Genomic DNA, 24,431 nt, shown 5'->3' with positions numbered 1-24,431 from the left:
TATAATTGCCTCCTTAAAACATTTAAATACTTGTAAAGACCTATAGAAGTTCTAAATTCCCCGAAGAATTTAAGGATTTTAAGGAAACCAAGGAGGGGGCAAAAGAAGAAAGGGAAAGTTCCTATCACTTGTTTGGATAATATTGGCAAAAGGAAGAAACATTATGGTATCTGTCTTGGGCTCCCAGCAACACCTAAGTCAGCCAACCGGATAAAAGACATGTTTATTACTGAAAGACTCTAAGGCAGCAGGAGTGGAGAAGCAGAAGAATCACAATGGATCAAATCCTGGTTTATGGATTGATTCATTTACTGGATGAGAAATCTGTAAATAAATCTGATTTTAAAAAAGAAAAATTCTTCCTATTCTTCTAACACTATCTTTATCACAGATATGACCCTCTGAATTTGCTTGTCAAATCAGAACTCTGAACACCAATTACTGGAATTTTCCTCTTCTTTGCATGAAAAGTGAAGTCATCAGAATAATTCCCTGCCCCTTTCAGCTTCTTATGCTGCTGGGATTGAAATAGTTGGTACCTCTTCAATAATTTTTCTTCTCTGAGGGAGGAGCAGAACACATAAAATGCAAAGGAATATGCAACAGACCTTGCTGCCAGGTAATGCTTACTGACTGCACAAACAGTAATGTCTATCTTTGAATTTCCGTACATAAATAAAAATGTGGATCTTTTTAACACTAGCATTTGAACTGTTTGTGCAAAGAAAGGAACAGTCTACAGATGACATCTTCAAAACAATAACAGTATGGAGAATTATCAATCTATAGCATCACGTTCCCCCAAAGGATCAAAATCATCTAGGAATAGCTGTATACTTTAAACAAATAAGGCTGCCTTACTGATCAGACTTAAAAGAACTAATACTGGACACTGGTTACCAGAAAAGCTGTTGTTCTATCTCTTTAGTCATATTCTTCAATGCCAATATCATATACTCAATGTACATACTGTTGAATGGCTCCCAAACATGGCAAATCACAAAAAGAATTCTGTTGTGTTTTGATCAGCCCACAATCCGTTAAATGTCCTCCAAAATGAAATCTTTCCTGAACTCTTCCCAAATATATCAACTGAGAGTGTTTCATGATGAGAAAAGCAGTCAATTTCTCAGAACTTTGTATCAGGCTGGATCTATGCTGCCTCTTGCTATGGGCAGTGTGCCAAGTGATGGCATCATAACTCTTCCAAGCTGCTTAATAAGCCAACTTATTAAAAAATACCCCAAAATAGCACGATATCAGCGTTGGAACCTTAGAAACAGGCTTAATTAACTCCTGAAACCGTAGCCCATACTTAATTACTTCTTTTGTAGTTCTATCAAACTGTGAACAGGAAGAAATATTGAAAAGACATAATGAACTTAAACAATCCTGAAATCATGATTGAGCTGGTGATTTTGGACTTCATAGTTGTGGCTGCAATATTAAGAACTGCCATATACCTTCATACCCCTGTAAGTTGACAAATCTACAAAATCAGGAAAAGGCCACACTTGGAATACTGCATCCAGTTTTGGTTACCACGATATAAAAAGATGTTGAGACTCTAGAAAGAGTACAGAGAAGAGCAACAAAGATGATTAGGGGACTGGAGGCTAAAACATATAAGGAACGGTTGCTGGAATTGGGTATGTGTAGTTTAATGAAGAGAAGGACTAGGACTGACATGATAGCAGTGTTCCAATATCTCAGGGGCCACCACAAAGAAGAGGGAGGCAAGCTATTCTCCAAAGCACCTGAAGGCAGGACAAGAAGCAACAGATGGAAACTAATCAAGGAGAGAAGCAACCTTCTCTCCTTGATTATGAGAACTAAGGAGAAACTTCTTGACAGTTAGAACAATTAATCAGTGGAACAACCTGCCTCCAGAAGTGGTGAATGCTCCAACACTGGAAGTTTTTAAGAAGAGACTGGACAGCCATTTGCCTGAAATGGTATAGGGTTTCCTGCCTTAGCAGGGGGTTGAACTAGATGACCTCCAAGGTCCCTTCCATCATCATCATCATTATTTGAAATATCACAGCAAACCTGCAAGTCTAACTACTCAAAATGAAATCGAATCCTTGAATAATATGCTATTATTCTCACCTAATGATCTGATGCATCTTAATTTACTTGACAACCCAGCTAAACTAATTAAACACCCCTGTTACATTACATCCCCACATCCCATATCAAACAACTTCAATCCCTAGTTCCTACTGACATCATAGCAACTAATGTAAGATCAAGGATGTCATCTACTGGTAACTGTATCAGAACTTCCATAAAGGTAAAGGTAAAGGTTCCCCCGCACATGTGTGCTAGTCGTTTCCAATTCTAGGGGCCGGTGCTCATCTCCGTTTCAAAGCCGAAGAGCCAGTGCTTGTCCGAGGATGTCTCCGTGGTCATGTGGCTGGCATGACTAGACGCCAAAGGCACATGGAACGCTGTTACCTTCCCACTGTAGTGGTCCCTATTTTTCTACTTGCATTTTTACGTGCTTTCGAACTGCTAGGTTGGCAGAAGCTGGGACGAGTAACAGGCGCTCACTCTGTTACGCGGCACTTGGGATTCGACCCACCAAACTGCCGACCTTCTGATCGACAAGCTCAGCGTCCTAACCCACTAAGCCACCGTGTCCCTTAGAACTTCCATAAACCTACCTAATTATCTAATGCAGATAATAACTGTACTATTACCTGTTGTAATAATACAACAAGGTGGTCACCATGAATAATAATATTTAGGGGAAATTCTGGATTACCCAGGAAAATGTCCCAGCTGTTGAGGCAGTAACAATGACATTATGCCCCACAAAGTCTTCTTTCCCTTGTCTCCTGCAACATCACATGTTGGCCTAACAATTGATTCTGATTTCATAATTTTTCACATAGATATGACATAGTACTCCTACAAAAAAGCTGGCTAACAGAAAAGAACAATCATCATGGATACAACATATTCACTCTAAGTGTGCTACCAAATCAAAAGAGAGGGAGAATAGAGTAGAGTAGAGTAGAGTAGAGTAGAGTAGAGTAGAGTAGAGTAGAGTGGAGTGGAATGGAATGGAATGGAATAGAAATATTTGTCACTTTAAATGTACACTAATCAGCCTAAGTTAAAATGAAATTTTGAGTCCTATAGTACAAGGGTCCCCAACCCCCAGTCCGTGGACTGGTACCGGGCTGTGCAACCGGGCCGCACAAAAAAGCAAAGCCCCATCTGTGGGATGCAGGCAGCACACAAAACCACGTCCCCCCCTGGTCCACAGAAAAACCTCTCTCCCCTTACAGGTCCCTGGTGCCCCAAAGGTTGGGGACCTCTGCTATAGTATATATCATTACCTTGAAAAACATGATTGATTTGTTAAGTTCATTCCAAATGACAATCGGCAGACTAGAAAGTGATCACTTTCCAATAATTTTACTGAGCCAAATTTAGAAACAGAGCACATACACTGCAAGCAGCAAATTAACCCACTAAAAAAGTTAAGACCTATTACTAGGATCAGCAATGATGAGATATTTGGGGACTACCATCTACAAAGTATAAATATATCCAAATGCTAGGTTTCATTTTAAGTTGTTATATAATCTTTCTACTATCATCACCACTCTGTAAATCATCTTTGTCAAATATATTCGAAACCTTGTCCAGAAATCTTATAAAGGTTTTTGAAGGGTCAAAGTACTAATCCTTTTGATTTTAGTATCTTTTCATAAAGCATCCAGACAACTTTTTAAAGAAGTTAGTATGTAATAAAAATGGGGGAGTCAATTCCTCACAATACTCCAAGTTCCTCTTTTTTCAAGGTGTTATTGCCTCCACATAAATGAACAACACATTGTGTCAAAGTGAAGCAGAATTTTTACCAGCAGTGATGATGGGCTAAAGATTGGTTTAGCAAAACAAAAATAAATGAAGATCCAGGGGCTATCCAGTCACACTATAAAGCTAGAAGGCTAACTGCAACATTATAGAGCAGCCATTATCTCTTTTGGATAAGTAGCAATCACACGCTGAAGGATGTGTTGTGATACTATCATAACTGACTGATCACAATGTACTAGCAATATAGAAAGCCTATGGGGAAACTTTCAACAAAGATTTCTATTGTACAAATAGTCTTCATTTAACTACCACTTGTTCAACAACCATTCAAACTTGCAACAGCACTGAACAAGCGGATATAACTATCATTAGAGTCCCAGACATCAAGCATTCCTACAGTTATGTAATCATTATCCAGGAATTCAACATCCAATTTATGATTACAAAGTTGTAAAAAGCCATGGCGACATGATCACAATTTCTGATGAATCCTCCCAGATTCCCACAACATGGTTAAGGGTGAAGGTGGCAGGCAGGCAGAAACTGGTCAGGTGAGGTTCTCACTTAACCATCCATGCAGTCCTTGCTTAACAAAGGAACCAGGACTACATAATGCCATTGCTAAGAAGCACAGGCATGTGACATCCTGCTTTATGACTGCATTGACTGCATTGCTTATTAAAGGCAATTCCAGGCCCAACTGCCATTGTTAACCAAGGACAATTTGTAACTGAGAACAGCTGGCTGCCATAAGAAGAGGATACTGCATAAATCTGAGTGTACTGCAAAAAATGCAACATTTGAAATATTTGTTTTCAAATTATTACAAGATGAATCTTGAAAAAGCTAAGTATTTACAATAGAACTAAAATTAAAGAGTAAGTCCTTTTCTTTGGTACATTGATTCAATCTTTGATCAAAGACCAATTGTTGGGGTCATAAGAAACTGTAAGAACATTTTCTTGAAGTAAACTTTTCCCTACAAAATGCTATTAATATTAGCCAAGTAGCAAAAGTTACTCACTAACTAACAGGGCATAGCAATGATAATACTCTGATTCCTTCCTTATGGAAAGAAATGAGACCTGCAATTAGAATGTTTGAGACTCTAGACTTTTCAAAGCAGCTTGTAATCAAAATTAAAAGTCCACTGCACTGAAGCAAGTCTGATATTAAGCAGGCCTAAACAATGATCTTCATATGATCTTTATATGGGAAGTAATGTTATAAATGTGGAATGTATAACCATATGTCTTAAACTGTAGAAAAAATTTCACAAAAAAGAAATACACTTCAAAGTGCAAAAGATGTATGAATCTGAAGAGGATGATTTCTATATAAACTTAATCAACATGGATACAGAAAACTTTGTTAAAACAATGAATAGTAATGGAATATCCATTGCTTACGAGGTCACTGGTGCATAAGTTAATCTAAAACTCCAAGTTCTAGAACATACTGAGCCTAAGTAGACCTCTATCTAGTAATCATCTTATAAAATCATATACTTATTAAGGATCCTAGACCCACAATAGATAACAATGAATTCATTTGGAAATGGAAAGGCACTCTGTGCTATATAAAAACATTAGGAATATCAAATCCATGAATATGAATTCTTGGCCTAGAAAAAAAATAAAAATAAAAGTTAATCGTGTGGGGTTTTTCAGCAAACAGCAATCTCAGAGAAAAAAATCAAAATAATTAACCAGATATATACCAGTATTTAATGGTATTTACTGTGTTCCAATAACATATCACATTAGTTTTCATCAAGTTATACAACCAATATACATGCTGTAAGAAATCAACCAGTAATACAAGCGGACAAAATGAAAATAAGAAGAATTCTATGCCAAACAAAGAACCAGCTGCAATAATTTATTTCATGATTAGACTTTATAAGAAAGACTAAAATCTAGAATTCTACCTAGACCCTCAAGAATTGAGCAAGTGAATTCAAAGAGAGCATTATCACATTCTGACATGACTGAAAGAATGGGCAGATGCAAAGATATTTCCAATTTGGATGGATAAATTGGACTGCACATCACCAGATGAAAAAAGCATGTGCCTGTGTTTAAGACATGATATACTTGATATAGCCTTAAATGCTGCAATAGGAAGTGTTTATTATTCAATATTTCTGGAAATGATTCAGAAATCAGGAATGTAGGAGGCACCACAATAGAAGAATGTGATTGCTAATATATGCTGGTACTGAGAAAAGTCATATCCTTAAATATTAAATTGAATAATAATAAAATGTTCATGTTAAAGTTCATGAAATACTGCATAGAATCTAGGAGAAATAATAATGAAAGATTGTATTAAATCAGATCAGACTGAAGTAAACCCAAATGAAGGTATATCAACAAAGAGATACAGAAGATCACAATGATGGTAAACTAGATCTCAAAAAGTATTCCCAATCAGGTTATCCTCTTCCTCCTAAATGGGCCATTCTGTCAGAATCCATTTATATTTCATTTCTAACTATCTCTTCTGTGCAAAACCCAAATCTCACCCACCCCACCCCGGATTCTGCCATTCCCAAGGAGGAGAGAGAACAAGCATGGGTTTTTATTGCTTTCACTTCCTTCCTCAAATGTAGCCTTTTGTTTATTCCACTTGCCTGCTATCCATCACAATCTAATCAATTACTCTCTCACTAGGCATTTCCCTCTCACGGACAACTAAGAAAGTGGGTGGAAAAGGGAGGAATGAAACCCTCCGGAATCTGGTTTGTTTCTCCGGATGGAATGTGAGCGGGTGGAAATGATCCTGCTACGAATGGACTGATGTCTCTCCTCTTCCCACAAGGGGCTTGCCACCTGGAATTTGGCTGATCTGGAACTGACCAAATGAACTGTAGGGTGGGGCTTGCTTGGGGACATTTAAAAATATTGATCTGTGAAGGGTTTTCTCAGATCCTGTCTATTATAACTGCTATCTCCTATTTCTTAGTAAAAGTTCTTACTTGGAAAACCTTGCCTCCAAGAGTCCTTCTTTCTTAAGATGTGGGTTGAAGTGGGTTCTGACACATTTTTTCACAGACATTTCTTTTTTAAATAGAGAAAGAATGATTATGGGAGCACACAAAAGCAATGAGAGCAGTAGTGACTTGTGACTACCTGCCAACTTCCTCACTGACTCTGTATGGGAAGCTGGCAAGGAGCATCAGAAATCACTACTACTACTACTACTGTAATGTATAATAGTTAAAAGTGCATTTGACAGTTGCAGTTTGACAGCGCAGGTTTGACAGTTCTGTCTGACAGCTGCAAGTTGACAGCTCTACATGTGGTTACCGCTGTCAGCTACGAGTTGACAGCTCCACATGCGGTTACCGCTGATTGGTTAAGAACACAAGCGGCGAGAGAATCCTCGGCCGGGGATTGGGCGAAGGCTCGCCGGCTTCAGTATAAAAGGGGTCTTTAAACGTGCTGTCTGTGTTCCTGAAGCTGATGAAATAAACCAGTTGAAATTGACCGAGCCTGCCGTCCTTATTGACCGGGAACCCGCGCAAGACACTACATATGGCGACGAGGGTGGGAGTGCTTCACGGAGCTGATCACTGAGCGAAGTCACGAGCTGACTGTCACTGAGCTGAAGTCACTGGGGAAACTTGTCCCCAAAGGAATCCACGAAGCAGTATTCACCGAGACAGCATGACTACACTTGGGCACATCAGAGAATTTGATGTTCGATATCCCGAGCGATGGAGGTTGCATTGGGGACAGGTAGAGGGCTACCTCCTCGTCAATCGAATAACGGAGGACCGCCTAAAGGCCGTGGCGTTACTTTGCCTCAGCGGGCCAGCAGTCTATGACATTGCCATCGGACTCTGCAATCCTGACCCGGTAAACACCGTCTCCTACTCAGAGTTGACAGACAAATTAAACAAGCATTTCATTCCAGTACGCTACGAACTATACTGGCGGCTTCAGTTCGCCCGTCGGACCCAACATCCAGGTGAAGCCGCAACAGATTTCGTCGCAGCTGTACGACACGCCGCTCGCTGGTACCAATTCCCAGACCTTGAAGACAGGATCCGGGACCAAATCATCCTCGGACTCCAACGAAAAATTGTCGCAAAACCGACAATGAGCCTCACTGAGGTCATCAGCAAGATTCGAGCACACGAAGCTACTCATGAGGAGACCCAAGCTCGGCCCACCAACGGGCCAAATGGGTCGATCTACCAAAGCAGTTTTACAGATGGCGAAGATGAGGTCACGGAAGCCGACAACAAAATAGATGTAATTCAGCAAAAATTCAAGAAACCTCAGGCACAGCGTGGTGCCAGAAAGGGACCGAACAGACCTCAGAACTACCCAAGCCCCTGCACAATGGACCTCGGAACTAGATTGCCAGCTGCGGAGCAGCTCACCCATGGGCAGCGTGTAAGTTCCAGAATGCCAAATGCCACAAGTGTGGCAAGACAGAGCATATCCAGTCCATATGCCGCAGCCGAAATCGGGGAAACGTCAATGACCTCGAATCATCTCTGCCAGGTATGACAACCCCCTACTCCCCACGCACAGAGCCCCCTGGGCCCTTGGTACAAACCACTAATTGGCACGGGGAGCCGGATAGCCGCCTAAACATCCACCAGTTGCTAAGGCCAAAGATAAAAATTACAGTCCACTTGCAAGGAGTCCCTTGCGAGATGGAGGTGGACCCTGGGTCCTCGGTCTCCATAATTTCAATGGAGACTTTCAACTCAATCTGTGGCCTCAGCAAACGTAAGATTCCCCTGAAAACCACCCAAATGAAATTGGCTGATTTTCAACAAGCCCCAATCAAACTAAAAGGGATAGCCACGCTAACTGTTCGGTTCAGGGGATTTCTAGGACCATTAGAAGTACTAGTCACCCAGGGAAAAGGGGCCAGTTTAGTGGGACTTAATTGGTTTGAAACTTTAGGTATTTGGCTAGGACGAGTCCACCTGACCCAGGCCAAAAGCCTCGAATCCATCTGCAAACAATTTGCAGACGTATTCAATGGCTCTTTAGGAAAATACACTGGGGGCCCTATTTCCCTGAAATTAAAACCTGATATCCTCCCAGTCAGAATTAAGGCTAGAAGCATTCCGTTTGCCCTCAAACAAAAAATTGAGAGCAAACTGGAACACGTTATAAAATTGGGAGTGCTGGAACCCGTGGACGGGGGAAGCTGGGAAACCCCTATAGTCACCCCCGTTAAACCTAATGGCGAGGTTCAGATTTGCACTGACTATAAGGCCACCCTAAACCGCACATTGAACCCGCATGCTTACCCTGTCCCATCGGTGAAGCACGTCCTCTCCGCGATTCAGTCAGGCGCCATTTTTGCCAAGCTCGATCTCGCACATGCGTATTTGCAGCTTCCTGTTACCAGGGAGACGGCAGATGCGCAAACAATCGTGACACACCACGGGGCTTTCAAAGTTAACAGACTGCAGTTTGGCATTTCTGTTGCCCCTGGAATCTTCCAGGAAATTATGGAACAAACTTCGAAAGGCATCCCGGGGGGGGGTGTCCATACTTTGACGACATTCTAATCGCCGGGGAATGCGAAGAGGTGTTGGCAGAAAGGTTGCAGATGGTGCTAAGCAGATTTCGTGCCGCAGGATTAAAACTCAAAAAAGAAAAATGCTCAATAGGGGTGACATCCACGGAATTTCTGGGTTATAGGATAGATGCACAGGGAATCCATCCCACAGATTCTAAAGTGCGGGCCATTAAAATGGCCCCAACACCAAGGAATAAAGCAGAATTACAAGCTTTCTTGGGGCTCTTAAATTTCTACCACACCTTTCTTCCCCAGAAAGCAGCTATAGCAGAACCCTTACACAGGTTGCTAGATAAAAACACTCCTTGGAAGTGGTCATCTCTCCATGAAACCTGTTTCAGGGACCTAAAAAACTTACTGTCCAGCAATTCAACCATCACCCATTACAACGAACACAAACCAATTTGTGTAGCATGTGACGCCTCTCCTTTTGGGGTCGGCGCTGTATTAAGCCATTTAGAAGAAAGTGGAGTTCAGAAACCAATTGCTTACTACTCCAGGACCTTGTCCAGGGCTGAAAGAAATTATGCCCAAATTGACAAAGAGGCATTAGCCATCGTTGCAGGGGTAAAAAAATTTCATGATTATTTATATGGAAGGGAATTCACGATCCTTACAGATCACAAACCCTTATTGGGATTATTCACCATTGACAAACAGACCCCTCAAATTCTATCCCCAAGAATTCTCTGTTGGTCCACGTTTTTATCTGCATATTCATTCAAATTGATCTACAAACCGGGTAAGGAAATGTGCCATGCTGACGGGTTAAGTAGTCTACCCTTGGCTGATAATGACCCAGACCCAGCACCTGGGGGACACATTTTAGCAATTGAAGAACTACCAGATTGCCCCCTGCAGGTAAAGGACATTGCCTCAGCAACCACCACAGATAAAATCCTGAGTAGGGTGTTAGCTTGGGTAACTTCGGGGTGGCAAAGCCATAGCCCAGGGGCTGATTTCCAAGCCTATTTTGTGAGAAGGAATGAACTGTCCACACACCAAGGGTGTGTCTTATGGGGAAGCAGAGTTATCATTCCAGACAAACATAGAGCTAGAGCCCTCCTAGCACTACATGAAGGTTATCCTGGAGTAGTAAAGATGAAGGCTTTAGCACGTAGCTACTTTTGGTGGCCTGGCCTTGACAAAAACATCGAGGAACACATAGCTGGATGTCTCTGCTGTCAACAGTCCAGGCCAGGGCCACCTCACGCACCTCTACACAGATGGGAAACAGCTCACAACCCCTGGTCTAGGATCCACATTGACTTTGCAGGACCCTTCCAGGGGCAGCTATTTCTCATTGTAGTTGATAGTTATTCAAGGTGGCTAGAGGTGATTCAGTCAAAAGTATAACCACAGCCAGCACTGTACAAGTGCTAAGAGGGCTCTTCGCTACACATGGTCTTCCTGATGTGATAGTCTCAGACAATGGGCCACAATTTACTTCTGCCAATTTCCAGATTTTCACCAAGGCCAACTTGATTAAGCACATCACCTCCACTCCCTTCCGGCCATCCACTAACGGCCTGGCTCAAGTTATGGTCCAAACAACTAAGGACGCTTTACGTCGCATCATCATGGGCAACTGGCACCAACGCTTGGCCCATGATGATGCCAAGATCAATTGAGGAAAAGGGGATTGAGTAACCTTCCTCAAGCTCCAGGTGGACAACCATCTTCTGGCAAACCAGTCACCCCTGACCCCAACACCCAGGAAATGTCCCAGCAAGATAGACAAGAAAACCTTTCAGACTCTGGGGGGAAACCCCATATTTGGGTCCCCCCCAATATTGCCCTAAATCACCAGGGCAGCAGAAACTCCGTGGCTAAGAATCCCCTACCTCCTACAACACCTCCAGCCAGGGAATGTACAGCAGACGATTCCCGGAGACGCTCTGTCAGGACAAGAAGACCACCAGCATACTTAAAAGACTATGTATGGTCCAGGGGTCAAGAGTCCGGCTAAACACACCTGTCATAGACACTGTACAACAAAGAGTTCTGTAAATAGTTACTCGTTTAATTGTGGGGGGAAGGGGTGTAATGTATAATAGTTAAAAGTGCATTTGACAGTTGCGGTTTGACAGCGCAGGTTTGACAGTTCTGTCTGACAGCTGCGAGTTGACAGCTCCACATGCAGTTACCGCTGACAGCTACGAGTTGACAGCTCCACATGCGGTTACCACTGATTGGTTAAGAACACAAGCGGCGGGAGAATCCTTTGCCGGGGATTGGACGAAGGCTCGCCGGCTTCAGTATAAAAGGGGTCTTTAAACGCGCTGTCTGTGTTCCCGGAGCTGATGAAATAAACCAGTTGAAATCGACCGATCCTGCCATCCTTATTGACTGGGAACCCGCACAAGACACTACATCTACTACTACTACTACTACTCTTTCTTGGCCAACCCACAGCCTGCCATTTTGCTGAAGAGAGGGGGAATAAGATAGTAATGGACTGTAATGGACTATACAGAAAACTGCAGCCCCAGTCCCCATTCCAGAAGAGGGTTGGCCCATTGACGTCTAGTAGTCCCCAGCCGACCCTCCCTCATCATAAGGCCTTACTGCCAGCCAACTCGATATAGAGGCCAGTGGAAGGGAGGAAAGAGGATGGAAATATACCTTTCCTCTCTTCCCTTGTGCCACACAATTACAGGTTTCCAGGAAATGTGCAGCCAGAATATGCAGTGATGCTAAAGTAGCCACAACTTTGTCAAATTTCAATCCCACAGGAGTTATGGGTCCCAGATTTAGGACTCATAGCCCATTTGAGATGTGTTGATTCAAAAATTATTGCCCTATGATTCATTTTGCCTAATTGAAGGTTACAAACAATCAGACACAAGAGTTTTAGTAGAATATAGATTATCTGACACTGGACCTCATCAGAACTTAAAGAATTTCTAAGTACAGCATCTCTTTTGCAGTTGTAGGATTCTTCTAAAAGAAGCAAAGCATCCTCAGATGCTGTTATATGAGTTACAGAGAGCAGACATACAATCAAAAAGCTAAACAGATTAATTGGATCTTGTTGAAAGTTGCATGAATAAATAATGCTACTTAGAAAAGAGCATGTAAGGAAGTTGGTTTCTTTGTAGAAGTTGAATCTACTTGTATTATAGGGAGTAATGGTATGTTCCTTGCAATAAAAGGATTTTATTAAAATTCTTTTTTGTTTCAAGTCAGAGATGAGTGCATACAGTTCTTAATAAAAACAGCCCTTCATTCTCATGTGATTCTTCCTCATAAATGAACTGATATGGGTTAGCTATTCTTGGCCCTTTTTCAAATGTCTGCAGGCACCAGTTGTAAACAAATTTTTTTTTTTTTTTTTTTGCCGGCTCCGAAGATGGCGGACGCGCTGGGGAGAGCTCCGTAGCCCCCAACAGTAAGGCGTCCCCCCAGGAGCCCCCCAGGGACGTCAATGGACCCCTGGGGTGGGGCAAGAATTTCGGGCAAATGAGCTGGGTAATTATGCCGCCCGCTGCCTCCCGAAACAACTGCAGGGGTGCCAGGACATCCCTGCCCCGCCGCCTGGGCCGCTGGCGACCGTTATAAACGGAGCCAGCACCCTCCGCCCTGCCTCTGCCGCTTGTCAACTGCCGAGCAAGGGCGGCGCCTCCGCCGATCAGCTGTGCGGCGGAGGCCCCGGCGGAAAGGATGGCAGCGGCTGCGGCGACGATTTTCAAGCCCCCAGGCTGGTCGTTGATCCAGGGAGCCTGGCAACGGCGATGGCGGTGGCGGCGGGGCGTCTCCAGGCCCCCCCCTGGCCATCCAGGAGGGGCCGGAGGCTCTGCTCTGCCCCGGCCCCCCCACCGGCTCCCGGGTGACGGCGGCGTCTCCAGGTTATCAGCGGAGACGCCGCGGACCAGCTGGACCAGCTGGGTGGCGGAGGCGGAGGCATCGGCGGCGCCGGAGGTGAGAGACCCGCCCCTGGACCACGACAGCCGTCGCAGCCATCCAGGAGGGGCCGGAGGCTCTGCTCTGCCCCGGCCCCCTGACCGGCTCCCAGGGACGGCGGCGTCTCCGGACTATCGACGGAGACGCCGCGGACCAGCTGGACCAGCTGGGTGGCGGAGGCGGCGGCATCGGCGTCGAGAGGCCCGCCCCTGGACCACGACAGCCCTGGACCACGGCAGCCCTCGCAGCCATACAGGAGGGGCCGAAGGCTCTGCTCTGCCCCTGACCGGCTCCCGGGTGGCGGCGACATCTTCGGCGGTGAGAGCCCAGCGAGCCCTGGTCTGCGGTCTCCTCCGATGCCGATCACCGGACAAGGGCGGCGTCTCCGCAGATCAGCTGTGCGGCGGAGGCGCCGGCAACGAAACCAACAGCAGCAGCAACGGGCAGCGGCGGCGTCTCCGAGGATCAGAGGAGGCGCCGCGGATCAGCTGGGCGGTGGAAGAGGCGGCAGCGAAGACGACCGCGGCCGGGACTGCTTCTCCAGGCCTAGTCGTTCGCCACCCAGGGGCCTTGACAGCGGCGGTAGCACTGACGGCGTGGCATCTTCGACCCGCCCCCTGTACCGCTACGGCCGTTGCAACAATCCTCAAGGAGACGCCGCAGACCAGCTTTACAACGGTAGCGGCAGCAACGAGGACATGGGCGGTGAGGCAGCTGCTCTGGGCCCTGGTCGACCGTCCTCCGAGGGGCCTTGACAGAGGCCCTGACAGAGACGCTAGTAACAGCGGTGCGGCGTCTCGACCACCGTGGGCTGCCCCTGGACGGCGGTGCCTCCGAAAGATTCACACCAAAGGAGACGCTGGACAATGGAGGCGACGGCCCGAGCCACCTCCTCGAGACACCTTGATCGGAGACGGCAACACCAGGGGCATGACACCAGGGACTCCCGTACCTCTGGGAGGCCACGCTCTGGACGGTCCTCAACCAATAGGGGCCATGGAACTGCGGCCGGGAACAACGCCCAGAGGATCAGGGAGGGAACTGTTTGGGGCGGCTGAACCACCGGAGCTGACGCCAATTAATGGATCCCTCCATCCTGCCTTCTGCCCACTCTCACCCATCTTTGCCCATTCTCTCCCCACAGGACATAACGGGCCTGGGTGCTAGCCACAGTGGCAGAGTGGCTGGGCCTTACACCTGCTACCCCATAGAGGTGAGAGCTCTATGGGGTATGCCTCACCCAGAGTACGTTCTGGACCACCTCCGGAAGCAGAGACACAACCCATCGTGAGAGGATGAGGAGTGGCCTGCTTCTGGGGGTTCGCCCGGCCAAGTGGCAGTGGCAGGGCGACGATCCAGATACGCACCTACCCGACTCGACCCTCCTGCAAATTCACCATCCAGGGGACAGCCTTCCCGGAACCACCTGTGACTATGCTCGTTCAATACTCTAGCATAGCACTGCACGCCCTCAGGGGTTCCCCACTCTCCTGGGTGCGACCCGCCTGCATCACATCCAATCTTGATGACGGGCCCAACCACTGGGCCTCTGAGAGATGGCCAGGCAGGGTCAGGGGCCTCCAGCATAAGCCCAACAAGAGGCCCCTGATTAAGTTCTTAGTTAAGTTTTTTGTGGGGTTAGGGAGGGGGGAGGGAGGAGACTATGGTTGCGCGGGAAAGGCACGCCTTCCAGCCACCATAACGCATGCCAGGCCCACGGCCGTTCGCGACGGCGTACAACGAGGACCAGTCGCCGATAACACCCAGTGGCGTACTGACAAACGTCCCATCCCTAGGATGGTGGGGAATGGCAGAAGGTGCACAGACAGAGGGCCGTATCGTCACCGGGAGTGTCATCTCCGCTCTGTACAGGCGGTGAGACGCTCCGACCCTCTGTTCTCCCCCGGAGGACCCGGGAGCAAAGGTGCGCACCCTCCCATGCTAAGGCTGGTCTACCTGAATGCAAGGTCCGCAGCTAACAAAGCTCACCTCATTCGTGACCTAGTGGAGAGTGAGCATGCGGACCTGGCCTGCATCACGGAAACCTGGCTGGGCCCAGAGGGGGGTGTTCCTCTGGTTGACCTCTGCCCGCCAGGTTTCCAGGTACTGCACCAGCCCCGGGCTCATGGGAGGGGCGGGGGAGTGGCAGTTATCATCAGGGAATCCCTTAGCCCGCGAGAGACCACCGTCCCTCAGATGGTCGGGTGTGAGTCTCTCCTACTGAGATTCGGCCCAGGGGCGCAGTTGGGTCTGCTGCTGGCGTACCTACCACCTAATCGTGCAGCGGCGGCCCTACCCGAGCTACTCGATGTCCTCTCAGGGTTGGTGGTTGAATTCCCAAGACTCATGGTCTTGGGCGACTTTAATCTACCGTCCCTGGGAGGATCGTCCGAACTGGCTCGGGAGTTCATGGCTTCCATGACGGCCATGGACCTGTTGCAAATAATTTCTGGGCCGACTCATGAGAGAGGCCACAACCCAGACTTGGTGTTCTTGTCTGGACGGTGGCGTGATGATGTCGGTGGGGGTGCCACAACTATTACGCCCCTGTCATGGACCGATCACCACCTCCTGCGGCTAGACTTCCCCCTTGCCACCCCCCACCGTGGGTGCACGGTGCCAGTCAGATGGTACCGCCCTAGGCGCCTAATGGACCCTGATAAGTTCCAGGCAGCGCTTAGGGACTCGCATGCACCCCCTGCTCACAGCTCGGCGGAAGCCTTAGTGGAAGCCTGGGAAAAGGCAGCCACGGAGGCTCTGGACCGAGTTGTACCCTTGCGGCCTCTGACCCGGCGCAGATCCCAGCGAGCCCCATGGTTCACCGAGGAGCTCCGGGAGATGAAGCGTCGGAGACGGGGCCTAGAGAGCCGTTGGAGGTCCAGTCGATCCGAATCCGACCGATTGCGACTAAGAATCCTCACCAGGTCTTATCTCGCTGCGATAAGGGTGGCAAAATCCAACTACTTTTCCACCCTCATCGCGTCCGCAGATAATCGCCCGGCTGCCTTGTTCAGGGTGACTCGCTCCCTATTAAACCAAGAGGTGAGGGAGGAACCCTTGCAGGGTCGAGCCGAGGAATTTGGTCAATATCTGCTGGATAAAATCGCTCGGATTCGAACTGGTCTGGACTCCAACTGGGCTGAGATGGAAGAACAAGACATGGATAGTCTTGTCGACGTCATCTGGGAAGAATTTGATCCTGTAACTCCTAAGGAAGTGGACAGGATTATGAGAAGGTTGAGCTCCTCCACATGCTTACTGGACCCGTGCCCTTCCTGGCTGGCCTATGCAGCTCGAGAGGCGACACGAGGCTGGTTCCTAGCAGTCATCTCTGCTTCTCTGAGTGAGGGTCACTTCCCCACCGCCTTGAAGGAGGCGGTGGTGAGACCTCTCCTCAAGAAGCCCACCTTGGACCCATCCTCTTTGAATAACTTTCGTCCAGTCTCCAATCTTCGCTTCCTTGCGAAGGTTGTTGAGAGCGTGGTGGCGCACCAACTTCCTCAGATCCTGGATGAAGCGGTTTATCTAGACCCGTACCAATCGGGTTTCAGGCCGGGCTACAGCACGGAGACAGCATTGGTCGCTCTGATGAATGATCTCTGGAGAGCCCGGGACAGGGGCCATTCCTCTGTCCTAGTCTTATTAGACCTCTCGGCGGCTTTCGATACCATCGACCATGGTATCTTGCTGCGACGCCTCAGGGGACTGGGAGTGGGAGGCACGGTTCTGCGTTGGTTCTCCTCCTTTCTCCAGGGTCGCTCGCAGTCGGTGCTGACAGGGGGACAGAGGTCGACCCCGAGGCCTCTCGCTTGCGGAGTCCCTCAGGGGTCGGTCCTCTCGCCTCTCCTGTTCAACATCTACATGAAACCGCTGGGTGAGATCATTCGCAGTTTTGGAGTAGGGTACCATCAGTATGCTGATGACACCCAGCTTTTTATCTCAACTCCTAACAATATCAGTGATGCCCTAGACGTGATGTCCCGCTGCCTGAAAGCGGTCCGGGAATGGATGGGGAGAAACAGGCTTCAACTGAACCCGGACAAGACTGAATGGCTGTACGTACCGGCAAGCCAGGAGATTCAGAACGTCCCACTGCTTAACATTGGGGACAAGTTACTTCCCCCTGCTGATAGGGCCCGCAACCTGGGTGTCCTCCTAGACTCGCAGCTCTCCCTGGAAGACCACATTGGAGCTGTGACCAAGGGGACCTTCTCCCGGGTTCGACTAGTTCGCCAACTACGGCCTTATCTGGACCTGGATTCCTTACGTACAGTCACCCATGCCCTTGTGACATCTCGCCTAGACTATTGTAACGCTCTCTACATGGGGCTGCCCTTGAGATCCACTCGGAAGCTTCAACTGGTGCAAAGTGCGGCGGCACGGACACTCTTGGGAGCCTCCCGATACTCCCATATCACACCTCTCCTCCGTGCGCTGCACTGGCTTCCGGTTGCCTTCCGTGTGAAGTTCAAGGTGCTAACAATGACATTCAAAGCCCTACATGGCATGGGTCCGGACTACCTACGGGAGCACCTTCTGCCGATGTCAGCACCCCACCGTCCTGTGCGCTCCCACAGAGAGGGCCTCCTCAGGGTGCCACCGCTCAAGGAATGTCGGCTGGTGGCCCCCAGGGGGAGGGCATTCTCAGTGGGTGCGCCAGCCCTCTGGAACACCTTACCTACCGAAATCCGGATGGCCCCTGACCTCCGTACCTTCCGTCGCGACTTAAAAACTTTCCTGTTCCAGCAGGCTGGCCTGGCATGATAGCGTTAATTGGGGTCCCAGTTTGTGTTCATTAGTGTTTCTTATTATTTTATTGTTCGGTCTGTATACCTTCCTTCCTCTGTACACCGCCCCGAGTCCCTCGGGAGAAGGGCGGTTTATAAAAACTAATAAATAAATAAATAAATAAATAAAATGCCAAAAGCAATGGTCTAAGAGTGTAATACAAGTTCTGCCCTTTCCAGACCTGCATGTGCTGACACAATGCATGTACAAAAATGGAGAAGCTTTCATCAGAGTGGCACAGTGCTGCTTTCATCCTTTTTTCCATTCTGCAGACACCTTGCTCACTCTCTAGAAAGCAAAGTTTTATTAAAAGACAGGGACTTGAAGAAGTAATCAAACATATATTTAGGACTAGGCTTTGGTTATCAGACTACAATCTAAAGCACACCCCTATGAAAGAGAGAAGCAACCTGGAATTAAGGAGAAACTTCCTGACAGTGAGGACAATTAACCAGTGGAATAGCTTGCCCCCAGAAATCGTGGGCGCTCCATCACTGGAGATTCTTAAGAAGAGGCTAGACAGTCACTTGTCTGAGACGGTATAGGTTCTCCTGCATGAGCGGGGGCTGGACTAGAAGACCTCCAAGGTCCCTTCCAGCTCTATTCTATTCTATTTCTAATATGTTTACTAGAGAGATCATTCTGCTCAAATCTACAGAGCTAAAGCCTTAGCAAATAAAGCATTACTGTGCAGCATTACAACACAGCAACTTCAAGTTGATGTCCATTTATTTTAGACATAAGCCCTAGGAAACATCCATGAACTTCCTTCCTAGTAAGCTCTCTTAAGATGAGGCTACATAATTTTCCTTTTATTTAGTTCAGACATGTCAAACACAAGGCTCGGGGGCCGGATTCGGCCCATGAAGTGGTTTCATGCGGCCCGCAAAGCCATCCTGGAAAAAGTGAGAGAACGGCCCCCACTGCCTTGGCCCTGGCCCAGAGACCCTCCTCCTGCCAGAGACCCTCAGATCTGTCCCACTCCTGCCCAGGCCCCCATAGGCACCCTTGATGTGAACAATTAAGAGCTGGCCACGCCCACCCAGTAGGCCATATGCACTCTAGCCACGCCCACCCAGTAGGCCACGCCTACCCTGGCCACACCCACCTGGCCCCCTGAGGGCAACCCCAATGCTGATGCGGCCCTCAATGAAATTGAGTTTGACACCCCTGATTTAGTTAATTTAAAGCTGTACCTTTTTGTATTTTTCCTCCATATTGCTCTTTTATCTCTGGATTTTGAACTTTTTATTGTACTTTATTGAGTTTTATTTGATGCATTTTCTCTGCCAGCACTTTCTGGGCAAGGGATATGATATCTAAGAACTGGAGTTAAAAATTAATGTAATAAACTATTATTAATAAGTACCTATTCCATTCCTGCTTTTCCCTGAGAGAATACATTCACTCTTAAAAGAAGGAATTTTTAAGAGCAAGAAATAACATGTAACTATCCTATTATAATAGTCATCAAGGGTACAGTTTACTATTGTTTAATTCTAGTAAAAACACAGCTTAACTAACAGCATTATTCAGTCCCAAACCATATACTTAAGTTAGCTAAATCACCAGTAAAGAGAAAAATATATCTGGCCACAAGAAGCATCCCCCTTGAACCATCCCCCTTAAGTCTCACATATTTAGAAGTAAATCCAAAGCTCTCCTGTATATTTTGAAAATAACCATTGGGCAAAAGACCAAACTGCAATGCCACAAATTTAACTAGTTTATACACTTAGTTTAAATGTATAAAAATACAATTAACCAGTACATTAATGAGATCTGTACAAGCAGTATTATTTAATCCTATGCATATCTTCTGGAAATAATGAGTTCTGAGTAGGCATTCAAGGGATGGCACTGGGATGCATTAATTAAGGCAGATGAATTCTGAAAGCAACAGAGATAAACCCAAATATGAATAGGAGAAATCTATACTCACAAAAGCTCTGTAATTGTTTATCTACCCATTGTTTGTGAGTTTCCTGGATTCTGTACAGTAGTTAAATAATTATACAATGATAAACACTCTATGACAGAATTATGCTGAAATGAAGCATTCTCTTAAATAATGAGGGCACATTCAAGAACATTTTGTAGTATGATACAAGCAGGGGTGTATATAACATCTATTCGTGTTTTCTTTATCACAAAAATGTGATAAAAAAGCAAGATTTATGAAATTTGCAAATCTGTAAACAAATATGACCCAATGTGATGTTCCCTTCAGACTCAAAAAATCGAAGGAATGACCAAAATTAAGAAGCTAGGGTCAAGGGCCATATAGCCACTGGAGACCTGGATCCTGGCACAGAGTATGAGTTAAGTTTTCTCTCTTATGTTGAATAAATCCAGTTCATTACAAAACCTAGTCTTGAAATGATGGCAATACCATTGTATGAGACAGAACACTAAACAAAGGAAGAGTACGAGACTGAAGGCTGGCAAGTGTGGGTAGAACAAGGCTTGCTGTATACCGTGTATTTTAGTTACCCAAAATAAGAGGAGATATTCAGCTCAATAGGCAGACTGCTGGAAATAAAATTTACAACCACTCACCCTATTGACTCATGCTTGGAAATTGATCTGAATCCCTGATTTATAATATCAAGGCTGCATGTCTGTTTTCTCTTCCATCTCAACTACTTATGACCTATAGATCACACTAGGCTTTCTCTCTTAGTTAATCATCCTAGGTCCAACTTACATGTCATGTTTTGGCTCTGTCTGACATTAATCTGGTAATCACAGTTCAGAATGGAATAAGTTAAATGATATTCCATAAATAGCAAATGCTCTATTACACAATTTTGTTGTTCATGAAAAAAATCTTTCTCAATTCTTGAAGGTATAACAAATAACAAAACAATATGGCTGTCAGTTTTCAAAATAAATGAAGGCCAAACTTGATTGTTTTGATAATTCTACTTCTAATTTGTAATATCTCATTTAGGGAGGGTGTCAATAAATAATTATAATTTTTCTTGTTTTTTATACCTCTGAAAAACATTCAAAATGCTTTGTGTATATAAGTGTACTCATACAAATTTTTGTGTATGTCACTTGAATACCAAACACAGATAAATATCTGTCAAATCTGTACTTTAATTGTATTTTAACACAGTGGTCACAATTAAATAAAATATACAAAATAATAAACAGGAGTCTGCCAAATGCAGAAGAAGGCTATGTTCAGAGGTTTCTTTTAAATTAAATTATAATTAAATTAAATTAAATTAAATCAGCTCCAGAAACAGAAATTTCATGGAGCAAAGTAGAACCAAGGTCCTTGCTTTAGTAACTGTCCTGTGACTATTGCCCAACTATTACCAACAGCATTATTAGAAGCTAGAGCTGCTCCAAACAGTCAGGGACAAAACAGAAGAAGCATCCCAATTAAACACCTGAGTCACAACTATTTAGGAATCCGTAAAATAATATATACTCCCTGTGACGCTATGTAGAACTGAAAGTTGAACTTTAATAAAATATTAACGTCTTTCAACTTTAGTGCTGAAGAAGACTCCAGACAATACTGTGGATAGCCAAGAAACAAAACAATGGATTATTGAACAATTTAACCTAGCCAAGCTACCCAAGACATGCCTTCATTATTATAGTTCAGGGGTGGCGAACCTATGGCACGTGTGCAACAGGCGACATGCAGAGCCATCCCTGTGGGCACACACGCCATTGCCGGGCTCCTCCCCCTCCCCCTCTCCATGCATGCACAGTCCGGAAACAGCTGCGAGAGCTGGGCAGCGTCAGGGAACCTATAAAAGGAGCAGTTTGGGTGGGAGAGTGAGTGAGCAGCCTTTGGAAGTGACCAGTGGTGGGTTTACAATCATTTTAGTAACCAGTTATCTGCCTCGCCTTGCCTCTGTCTTGGTTGGGCTAGACTGCTCAGGGGATCAACTGGGGAGGGGGCAGGATAGGGAGGTCATCAGGTCCCAAGTGGGGGAAGGTGAGGGGGTCTGTCTGGGGGGGGAGCAGGAGAACCGGGACACCTCCGCAGAGGAAAGCCCCCCCCCCCGCCGGCCGAGCCTCTCATCCACACTGCGGTCATGTAGGATTGCATAGAAAGGGCACTGAACAGGGGGGTTTGGCAGGGGGGAATCAGAGCCACCATCTGCCTTCCGCAGGGCAGCCCCATCGGCATGGGCGGAGACGGCCTCAGGACGGCCGGAAAGAAGCCGTCACCTGGTGCGGGCCCTATCTACATGGTGGCTCTGATGGGGCTGGGGGCTGTTGCTCCTCCTGCTCTGAGCCCCTTGACCAGCCAACCACACAGGGAAGTAGGAGGAGGCGGTGGTGATGCCTGCATTGCCAAGCCCAGCCAGCTGCAGATCTGGAAGCAAAGCTGTGCCACCATCTTCGTGCTGGTGGGGGCAGCGGCGGGGGAAGGTGACTGGCACACGCCCTCCCCTCCCCGCTACCACCCATATTGTCCTGCATGCATGGCCCGGAGGCACACATGGGACAATGTATGGCAGTAGCAGCATGCCAGATCCTACCTTCCCCACCGCCGCCCCCACCAGCGTGAGGATGGTCGGCAGAGCTTTCTTCTGGATCTGCTGCCTGACACTATCAGCCCCTGCACACACAGGCCAGTGAGCAGCATGCTGGCTGTCCTGCATAATGGCGGACTGGCCACAGAGCCCCATTGGTGCGGGTGGAAACAGCTCCGGGACAGTCCGAAGAAAGCCCTTGCCCGGCCTGGGCACATCCACTTGACGGATCTGACGGGGGTGGCTTCTGCTGTTCCGACCGGTCAACCATGCAGGAAAGCAGGAGGTGGTGGAGGGGCAGCCAGGGGTCTAGAGCCACCTTAGCTGCTCGTTAGCAGCCTGACGAAGCAGCAGATTCACGCACCTGCTGCCCCTCCTGCTTCCCTGCATAGTTGACCGGTTAGAGCAGCAGCAGCAGCCACCCCCTTCAGATCCGTCAAGTGGATTTGCCTAGGCCAGGCAAGTTTCCGCCCATGTCTTTCTCATTCGCCCCCAAAATCTAGGTTGAGGTGCAAACCCAGCTCGTGTGCCTTTGCTCAGGAGGAGCAAATTTTGAGTAAATGGGTGTTGGTTTCCACTGGCGGGGGGATGGGGCTGCTAGGAAAAAAAATCTCAGGAACAAAGAGTTTTATTATTATTATTTTGATCTAAGCTGTAATAAGAGAGGTTTTACTTCTCGCCAATTTATGGGAGAAGGTAGCCTTTGCCTGGCCTGGGCGCATCCACTCGATGGATCTGATGGGGGTGGCTGCTGCTGCTGCCATGCAGGGAAGCAGGAGGGGCAGCGGGTGCGCGAATCCACTGCTTCGTCGGGCTGCTAGCGAGCAGCTGAGGCAGCTCCAGACCCCCAGCTGCCCCTCCACCTCCTCCTGCTTCCCTGCATGGTTGACCGGTCGGAACAGCAGAAGCCACCCACATCAGATCCATCAAGTGGATGCCCCCAGGCTGGGCAAGGGCTTTCTTCGGGCTGTCCCATAGCTGTTTCCACCCGCACCGATGGGGCTCCGTGGCCAGTCCGCCATTATGCAGGACAGCCAGCATGCTGCTCACTGGCCTGTGTGTGCAGGGGCTGATAGTGTCAGGCAGCAGATCCAGAAGCAAAGCTCTGCCGACCATCCTCGTGCTGGTGGGGGCGGCAGTGGGGAAGGTAGGATCTGGCATGCTGCTACTGCCATACACTGTCCCATGTGTGCCTCTCGGCCATGCATGCAGGACAATGTGGGGTGGTAGCGGGGAGGGGAGGGCATGTGCCAGTCACCTTCCCCCGCTGCTGTCCCCCACCAGCACGAGGATGGTGGCACACCTTTGCTTCCAGATCTGCAGCTGGCTGGGCTTGGCAATGCAGGCATCCACCGCCTCCTCCTACTTCCCTGTGTGGTTGGCTGATCAAGAGGCTCAGAGCAGGAGGAGCAGCAGCCACCACCCGTCAGAGCCACCGTGTAGACAGGGCCCTCACCAGGTGACGGCTCCTTTCTGGCCATCCTGGGGCTGTCTCTGCCCATGCCAATGGGGCTGCCATGATGCAGGAGGCTGTGGCTGCTGACGGACACCATCGGCCCCCAAGCACTCATTGGCCTCTGTGTGTGTGGGGACCAATGGTGTCAGGCAGCAGCTGCTCCAGCTCCTGCCTCTCCTTGCCTTGCCCCGTGACAATTGGCATACCCACCCTGCCTCGCCTCGCCTCACCCCATAAAACGAGCCTCCAGCCCACCGCCCCACCCGCCAGAGACCCCCTGGATCTGCTCCAACCCTGCCCAGCCCCCACAGGCGTCCCTCCTGAGCATCATCAAGGTGGCCACACCCACCATGGCCTTGCCCACCCAGTAGGCCATGACCACTGTG

General features: G+C 47.7%; 1 protein-coding gene across 11 annotated transcripts in view; it reads right to left on the bottom strand.

Moving 5' to 3' along the window:
- The window catches only part of TPK1 (thiamin pyrophosphokinase 1), a 474,984-nt gene that overhangs the window by 447,374 nt on the left and 3,179 nt on the right, over positions 1-24,431 (bottom strand). The window lies entirely within an intron of this gene.

The sequence above is a fragment of the Vipera berus genome (genome assembly GCF_964194415.1).
Source record: "Vipera berus genome assembly, chromosome: Z".
Classification (NCBI taxonomy): domain Eukaryota; kingdom Metazoa; phylum Chordata; class Lepidosauria; order Squamata; family Viperidae; genus Vipera; species Vipera berus.
Note: the sequence above shows the minus strand (reverse complement) of the source record. Positions and strands in the feature narration are given on the sequence as shown.